The following is a 9,516-nucleotide window of genomic DNA, read 5'->3' as shown; positions in this document are numbered from 1 at the left end:
AGTTTGACTTCGAGGGGTGTTAGGGGTGTCAGACCCAACAAATAATAGGGGTACGATATACTCCAAAGTAACACTACTCTATTGCACTAAAAAGAATAGTACAAGGCAAGTAGGGTCGATCCACAGAGACACGGGACAATCAGTCTATACCCTTTTTACGTAAGGTACTTGTTCACAAAAGATGAAAGAAAAAAGGGGGGTTTGATTGCAATGATTAGACAAATAAAGTAAAATCACAAGTAATTGGATGAATGAGTAAATTAAATTCAGATATTATAAAGACTCCAACTTCATGTATGACAATTCAACAATGTGAATCCAAGATGACAAGACTTTTGTTTCATTCTATCTAAGTTGGTACTTGAAAGTGTTAACAAGCTCTAACACTTTCCATTCACCACAATAATTAAACAAAACAAGCTCTTTGATTAATCCTAACCTTACTAACCTAATCTAAACAAGCTCTTAGAATTAGATTGGAAAATTGCATGAAGCTTTATGTGAATGTTCCCAACAACACCCAATACTCCTCATAAGCACGGGAGTGTAAAAGTGTATGAATAAGATTTACACTAAATTCATTCAATAGAGATCAATTTAATGCTTGTTACTTTTTCAAATTCACAAAACAATTACGGATTTTGTAAAAGAGATAACTAGAGTGACCTAACCCTAATTCAAATGGCCAATAAGAATCACAATTAGAATCAAACATTCGATTGAAGCAAAATCAAATTCATTAGATAGAAATTAATAACAAACATCAAGTCATATGATTAGATTCACAACTAGAAAGTCAACACATGAGTTGGAGAAATTAGAGTTCTAGCCACACATGACTAGAACAAAACCAGAAATCTAGAAGATGAAATCAAGAATTAAAATGCTTACAAATATGAAATCAAAATGTTTCCAAATGTTATCGGACAATCCTTGCTAAAAACTTCAACTCCTTCTCCCAAAAATGCTTTTTCTCCGCTCTGCTTACCCCCAAAATGACCTAATTCCCGTAATAAGAAAAGAGGAAAAACTGCCAAAAAGACAGTTTTTAAGTTGAACACGCCCCGTGTCGAAATAGAGCAAATCAACATGGGTCATGTCGAGTGTAAACCAACCCTTCAGTTCTCGATTCCAAATTTGAAGTACGATGCTCAAAAATGCCCAGCTAGCCCAACACGCCCCGTGTCCATATAGGCTAAAAAGGGGATGAAGGATCCTAAAGGTTAAGAATGAATGCATGCAATGTAATGCCATGAAAATTTAAGGTATGTACAAAATGCACTTGAGAAACAAAAGAAAAGAAGATTAAGAACAAACACAAAATATGTACTTTTGTAACTAAATAAAGGTACGATCAGACTTTACATCGATAAGACTTCGATCATTGATACCTTGGCAACAATCCTGTTTCCTTCCACATATCACAAACTTTCAATGTGAGGAAGACCAGAAACGGTGTAACCCTATAATCCAACCAAAGTTTTATTTAATCTTTATACCTTACTAAGCTTTATGGGCGAAAATAACATAGTCCGTATTTCATGTCCTTAAGACTAGATGGCCATGAATCAGAATCGATGCATCCTTAAGAACCCGTCACGGCGAATCAGCTTTCGCTGAAACAGTGAGCCCCCCCCCCCCCCCCCCCCCCGAAGGGGCCCAGCTCCTATGCTTTCACTTTTTCGAGAGCCACAAGTATCATATCACACAGTTCTTCATTCGCCAAATTTGACTTGAATTGGCTTTTGATTCGATTGAAATTTGATTTGTACTTCGTTTTGAATATGGATTCTTCAATCTTCATTTTTGGAATTTCTTTAGATTTCTTCGTTTTCGCATTTGAAAATCTGATTAGGGTACTAGATATGACAGTTGTACCCTTCCTTCTTTCTTGACTGTGTGGGTCTGATACTTAAGCTCTCTGTTACCGCGGGGGTAACGCGTGTCAACAAATAGGTCCGTGTTCTGTGGGTTCAAAGTTGCCGATAAATATTATTTTTAAACATTCAAAAGCAAATCATCCTAAAGCTGTTATTACCGCCCAAAAAACGTTTCAATATAAATTCATTTTATTATCTAAGGCTAGGGTCTCAAATTACGGTGTTTGGGTCCCCTAGTTATGACAGCTGATTCTACGCTTCCGGTAACTATCCGGTTGCCTCAGAATTCTTTCATTTCATGGAGCAATTGTATGTAAAGAGTGTCATCATCTTGTACACTTTTTTTTTTCTGAAAAACAAATTCAAGGAAAATGAAAATAAGAAAATAAAATAGAAAAGAGAAAATAAGAGAGAATAAAATAAAATAAAAATTTTGAAAAAAAATGAAATAAAAATTTTGAAAATAAGAAAATGCATGCATGAGAATGAGTGAACCTAATATACAAGTCTACCCCTCCCCAAGCTTAAAGATAAGCATCGTCCCCGATGCTTGGAGAGGGTGGAACAACCTAAAACGGAGGTGGAGGAGGAGGATAGTAGCTGGGGTTTCGGGTCCAAGCCATAAGTCCTCCTCATGTTTGCATTGACGCTCTTGATCCCGAGCGTACTGAGTGGTGAAGGTGGAAAAATTCTGGGTCAGGCTTGCAATATCTTGCTGGTAGGTGTTGAGGCAGGTATGGATTGACTGGAATTCATCCATATACTGTTGATGATAAGGTAGGGGTGCAGCAAAATGGGATGAGCTGCCACCAACGGTGGGAGAAGCATGGTGGGGCTCCTCCTCCTCTTCATCATCATCACCATCTTCCGCGTTGTCTTCACTTTGCTCATCTACCTCGGTGGAGTATGAGTGGGGGAAGATGTATGGAATGATTTGCCAATCGGTCATGTGAATGGGATTTCGGAAATCAAGAATGCCTTTATTTTCTGGTGTGATCAGAAGCTTTGGATCATGATTTTGACCCACGGTCCAATGGTGTGTGCCATCGCTTGCCGAACGGAAGAGTCGCATGGACTCAAGGACAATAGTGGTGAGATAAGGCTCACCCGACAGTGGCTGATGGGAACTGGGCTATGGGACTCGGACTTGGGTGCTCTTGGCGAGCATGCTGACAATACCCTCGCAAACAATCTTTCCCGATCGGGATGTGCTCAGGCGGATGAGCTTGTGGCACACAAACCGACCATAATGAGGAATGAGGTTATTCTCGAGATGGGTCATTGCATAGAGGATTTTGAGCTCTAGCGCGCTGATGGTGCTTCGCTCCTCTCTAAGGGCGACGAGTGAAGCAATGATTCTATGGGCTACCTTCATCACGAGATTGATAAGTGATGAGACTTTGGCAGCGCTAGAGACATATGGGTGTTGTTGGGTGAGTTGGGTCCACCATGTCAAGTCAAAGTATCCTTGAATTGGGTCAGTGGGGCCAAATGTGTTTTCCGTTGGGGCCCCCACAATGGCATTGATTTGATCCAAAGAGATCTCACAGTCATGATTCATTAGACGGAAGTAGAGGATCCCATGGTCCAAATAAACTGAGGATAGAAACTCAGCTGTTGGGACTTTATAACTCAATTCATGGACCCTCAACAAGTCGTGCCACCCTATGTTGCGAAACAGGGTTTTGACTTGATTGTAAACATGCAACTCTTTTAGAGATGGAACATGCGCGGATTTTTGGATGGCATGACCCCGTTTAAGGAATGACTCAAGTTTTCCCTATTGAATTGGGCCAAGACATACGGCATCGCAATGAGACGGGTCGGCTGGGGGTGTTGGGGACCTAGGTGGAGGTGATGGGGATCTAGATGGAGGTGATGGAGTCCTAGGCTTCCAACAGCGGGAGGATGATTTGGTCTGTCTTGGTCTTTTGGAAGATGCAGCTTCCACAGTCAAGTTTGGGACAAATTAAAAGTCAATAGGTCAAAATGTCAAAAAGTCAACTGTTGACGGGTCCAGTCAACTTCGAATTTGGCCACCAAAATTTCGCGGGAAATTTGGTTTTCAAAGATTTCCTACTAAGAATCAAGTCCAAATAGACCACAATTTCAAGTAGTTTGACTCAAGAACACAAAATCCAAAAGTTAAGAGTTGGGAAGAATTTACCGAATCGTGTGTTGGATTGTGTTGTTCTTGATGGAAAAGATCTTCCTTAACCTCCCCAAGCTTGCCCCTTTCAAGATTAAGACACTAAAACACCAAAATCAAATGAGATTTTCGGATCTATGGTTTGTCAAAACCCCCAAATCCACCATTAAAATGCAAGAAAATGGTGTTTAAGATGGAGAAGATGAAGTGTAGATGATGAAAATCAAACCTTTTTGTAGATGGAAGCCAAAATCTTGAAGAAATTGAAAGGTTTTTGATGAAAATCGGACCTAAGGTTTTTGTTGGGAGAGAGGGGCTGTTAGGAAGTGAAAGTGGGGATTAATGAGGTCAAGTCCCGATTTTTTTCTTTAAAAAGGGCCAGAACTGTTGCGCGGACACGACCCGTGTCACTGCAGGTTTATTTGACACGACCCGTGTTGGGGATTTTATGTTGAGTTGAAGACGAACACGACCCGTGTTACGCTCTGTAGAAATTTGGGGTACTTTTTGCATGGACACGAACCGTGTTCATTATAGGCTAAATCCAACACGGCCCGTGTTGGTCTCTGGAAGAATTTGGGTCTTTTCTTTCATGAACATGACCCGTGTTCCATTAAATCTAAGAGGGACACGACCCGTGTTGGTCCCTGGATGCTAATCCCCATTTTTTTTCTTGAAAATTCCCCTCTCTTTGAAATGAAATACTTTTCCACCCCAAGGTCCGTTTTTTTGGTTTGAAAACAATGACAAAAACACATTTTGAACATTAAAAACCATAAGAATGCAAAGAACGAAATGTTTTAACGAAAAATAACGAAAATACCCCCGGGTTGCCTCCCGGTTAGCTGCCCTTGTTTTAGGTCATTGGCTTGACTTTTCCCCCAGGTGTGCTTCATTCTTGGTATGTGGGGTTCTCCAACTCATCAACCTCTTCATTCTTCACCTCAAATCCTTCATAAAACGACTTCAACCTATGACCATTAACTTTGAATGTTTTACCCGTTTGCATGCTCGTGATTTCCACCGTACCATGGTCAAACACCCTTTTGACCACGAAAGGACCAACCTATCTCGATCTCAACTTTCCTGAAATTAGCTTGAATCTTGAGTGGTAAAGCAACACCTTTTGTCCTTGTATAAAAGTCTTTCAGGAGGTTGCCCTGTCATGGTATGCTTTTGTTTTCTCCTTATAGATCATGTTACTTTCGTATGCATCATTCCGAATCTCCTCTTGCTCTTGGATATCAAGTTTCCTTTTATTTCCCACCTCATCTTCACTTATGTTGAATTTCTTTACCGCCTAAAAATCTTTATGCTCAAGCTCAACTGGAAGATGGCATGCTTTACCAAACACAAGCCTATATGGGGACATGCCAATGGGAGTTTTAAAGGCGGTACGGTATGCCCATAAGGCATCATCTAGCCTTAAGCTCCAATCTTTGCGGTTTGGGTTGACCGTTTTCTCCAAGATACTTTTGATTTGCCTGTTTGAGACTTCTGCTTGTCCATTGGTTTGGGGATGATAAGCTGTTGAGACTTTGTGTGTCACTCCATATCTCTTCAAAACAGCTTCTAGCATCCGATTGCAGAAATGGGTCCTACGGTCACTTATGAGCGCCTTTGGTGTGCCAAACCGTGAGAAAATCTGTACCTTAAGGAAATCGACCACAACTTTGGAATCATTAGTACGGGTGGCCTTAGCCTCCACCCATTTGGACACATAGTCCACCGCTAACAAAATATAAGAACAACCAAAAGAGGGTGGAAATGGTCCCATAAAGTCAATACCCCATACATCAAAAATCTCACATACTAGAATAGGGGTAAGGGGCATTTGATTTCTAGAGCTTAAAGATCCGGATTTTTGGCACTTTTCACAATGTGCACAAAGCACATAGGAATCATGGAAAATAGAAGGCCAAAAGAATCTGCTATCTAAAACTTTCCTAGCTGTCCTTTGGGGTCCAAAGTGACCACCACAATCATAAGAATGGCAAAAATTAAGGATAGATTGTACCTCTTTTTGCTCAACACACCTGAAAATTACTTGGTCCGCATAGTACTTCCAAAGGTAAGGCTAGTCCCATATGTATCGTTTGGCTTCCTTCTTGATTTTGTCTCTTTGCCAACGGGATGAATCTGGGGGAAATTGACTTGTGACCAAGTAATTGACGATATCTGCATACCATGGTGCTTCTTTGGCTGCAAATAGATGCTCATCTGGAAATGTGTCACAGATTGGTATACCATCTTTGGGCGATACAATGCGACTTAGATGATCCGCAACCAGATTTTCCTTTCCACTCTTGTATTTGATCTCAATATCGAACTCTTGCAAAAGCAGCATCCACCATATTAACCTCGGATTTGAATCTTTATTTGTAAGCAAGTGCTTTATGGCTGCATGGTCCGAATATATGATCACTTTAGTTCCAAGGAGGTATTGTCGGAACTTCTCTAAAGCAAAGAAAATAGCAAGCAACTCTTTCTCTGTTGTGGTGTAGTTGCCTTGTGCCCTATCAAGGGTCTTTGATGCATAGTAGATGACATGATGTGCTCGGTCAACCTTTTGTCCCAAAACCGCCCCAACCGCGGTATTGCTAGCATCGCACATGATCTCAAATGGAAGATCCCAATTTGGCGGTTGAATAATGGGGGCGGATGTCAACAAATCTTTCAAAAGATCAAATGCCTTCTTACATTCATCACCAAACTCAAAATCAGGCTCCTTTTGTAGAAGTTGACACATCGGTACGGTGATCTTGGAAAAATCCTTTATAAACCGCCGATAAAAACCTGCATGGCCAAGAAAAGAACGTACTTCCCGAACATTTGTCGAGTATGGTAAGCTCTTAATAACATCTGGTTTGGCCTTGTCAACTTCTAAACCTTTTTGGGACACCACATGTCTAAGTATCAAGCCCTTATCAACCATAAAATGACATTTTTCATAATTAAGGACTAAGTTCGTGTCAATGCACCTTTGTAAGATTTTGGTGAGATTTTGCAAACATTCATTAAAAGAGTTTCCATAAATAGTAAAATCATCCATGAAAACCTCTATGATATTTTCGACATATTCTGAAAATATGCTCACCATACATCTTTGGAAGGTCGCGGGTGCATTGCACAAGCCGAAAGGCATGCGTCTATACGCAAAGGTGCCGAAGGGACATGTGAATGTGGTTTTCTCTTGGTCTTCCGGGGCAACCAGAATTTGATGAAAACCAGAGAAACCATCAAGGCAACAATAGTGGGATTTCCCGGCCAATCGTTCTAACATCTGATCAATGAATGGCAAAGGGAAGTGGTCTTTACGGGTGGAAGCATTCAACTTCCTATAATCGATACAAACTCTCCACCCGTTTTGCACACGAGTGGGTACCAATTCCCCCTCAGAGTTTTTGACAACAGTGACTCCGGCTTTTTTCAGGACTACTTGCACAGGACTCACCCACTTACTATCAGAAATGGGATAGATTACACCTGCATCCAAGAGCTTCATGATCTCCTTTTTAACCACCTCCATCATAGGTGGATTCACCCTCCTTTGTGCTTCGTGGGTTGGCTTGAAGTCCTCTTCCATCAATATTTTGTGCATGCATAACGATGGGCTCAACCCTTTTATATCCGCAATGGTCCAACCAATAGCCTCCTTGTATTTCTTCAAAATTCCAACTAACTCTTTTTCTTCTTCTCGTGCCAGCTTGGTCGAAATTATCACTGGTAATGTCTCTTCCTCTCCAAGATAGGCATACTTGAGATGGTTGGGAAGAGTCTTCAACTCAAGAGTCGGTGGTTGTACTATGGATGGGAGAAGTTTCGGATTGAAACTTTTTAGCCTCATGCGGGGTGGTTCAACTCTCATGGGTTGTGCTTTCTCCAAGGAATCAATTACTTCAATCAATTCTTCCTCCAATGTGTACCTGTCAGCCAAATCCTTAATCCCTGTCTCATCAAAGTGTTTGCTCAAGATGGTGGTTAGCACATCTTGGCTTGACATCTCAAAACAATCATTAGTACATGAATCAATAACATCTATGAAGTTTAAAGAATGAATATCGCTAGAATAACGCATGACTTCAAAGATATTAAAGTTAATCACCTCACCATCGAACTCCATTGACAAAGTACCATTGGCTACATCTATTTTTGTTTTTGCGGTACTTATAAAAGGTCTCCCCAAAAGGATGGAGCTCGATTGTAGGATGTTTTCATCACCCATGTCTAAAACATTAAAGTCAGCAGGAAAAACAAGCTCATTAACTTGCACTAACACGTCCTCCAATACACCTTTCGGGTGTACTAAAGACCGGTCAGCAAGTTGAATGATAACTCCGGTTTTTTATAAAGGTCTAATTCCCATTGGCTTATAACTTGAATAGGGTAAGACATTAATTGATGCTCCAAGATCAAGCATGGCACGTGGTACAAAAAGGTTACCCATTTTGCAAGGAACCGTGAAAACACCCGGGTCCTTGCATTTTTTTGGTAGCCACTTTTGTAACACGGCTGAGACATTTTCACCAACCTTCACAGTTTGATTTCCTTTAAGTTTTTTCTTAGATGTGCAAAGTTCCTTAAGGAACTTAGCATATCTAGGAATATGTCTAAAAGAGGATTTTGATTTCAACCTTTCGAAACATGGCCATGATTTCATCATCTTCCCTTTCTCTTTTGGTGCTTGCCAGCCTTGAAGGAAATGGAGCTGGTGTGACTTTCACTTCGGATTCTATTAACTTCCTGGACTTTGGAGTACTCTTCTTTTCATCTTCTTTGACAGCTTCTTCCACCTCAATCTCTTTCTCTTCTTCTTCTTCTTCTTCATCCGACATCCTTGGACTTTCATAACTTTTCCCACCTTTTAGAGTAATTGCACACGCATTGTATTTTGGGTTCTTCTCCGTTTGAGAGGGTAGCTTGCCTTGCGACTCCATCTTACTCACGGATTGAGCAAGTTGTGATACTTGTTGCTCCAAGCTTTTTATGCTTGCCTTAGTTTCTTGTTGAAAGCTTTGAGTGCTTGTGGTAAGGCTTTTTACTATGTCCTCTAAGGACATATTTGAAGAACTTGCTTGTAGAGGGGGTTGTTGTGGGTGCCTTGGTTGGTAATTTTGAGGTTGGAAGGGTGGTCGTTGTTGATTTTGAGGAAATGGTGGTCTTGGTTGATATTGATGCGATTGATTTTGCTGATAATTCCCTTGTTGATTGCCTCCCCACCCTTGATTATTGTTCCATCGCTGATCACCTCTTGGTTACTCATAACCTCTCTGATTTGCCCCAGAATAGCCTCCCATGACTTTCGCTTCTTCATAATCTTCCTCTTGGAGTTGTGGGCACATATCGGTTGGATGCCCCACTTGGGTGCAAATACCGCATGGGCGGGGTGTGGGTTGCACACCTTTGTCTTTGGCCAACATCATGACTACTTTCATGAGCTCAGACAATTGAGCTTCAATCTGAGGAGTTTGAACTTCTTTTACACCT

The sequence above is a fragment of the Lactuca serriola genome, chromosome 7, assembly GCF_051521515.1.
Source record: "Lactuca serriola cultivar US96UC23 chromosome 7, Lser_US96UC23_V15, whole genome shotgun sequence".
Lineage (NCBI taxonomy): Eukaryota > Viridiplantae > Streptophyta > Magnoliopsida > Asterales > Asteraceae > Lactuca > Lactuca serriola.
Note: the sequence above shows the minus strand (reverse complement) of the source record.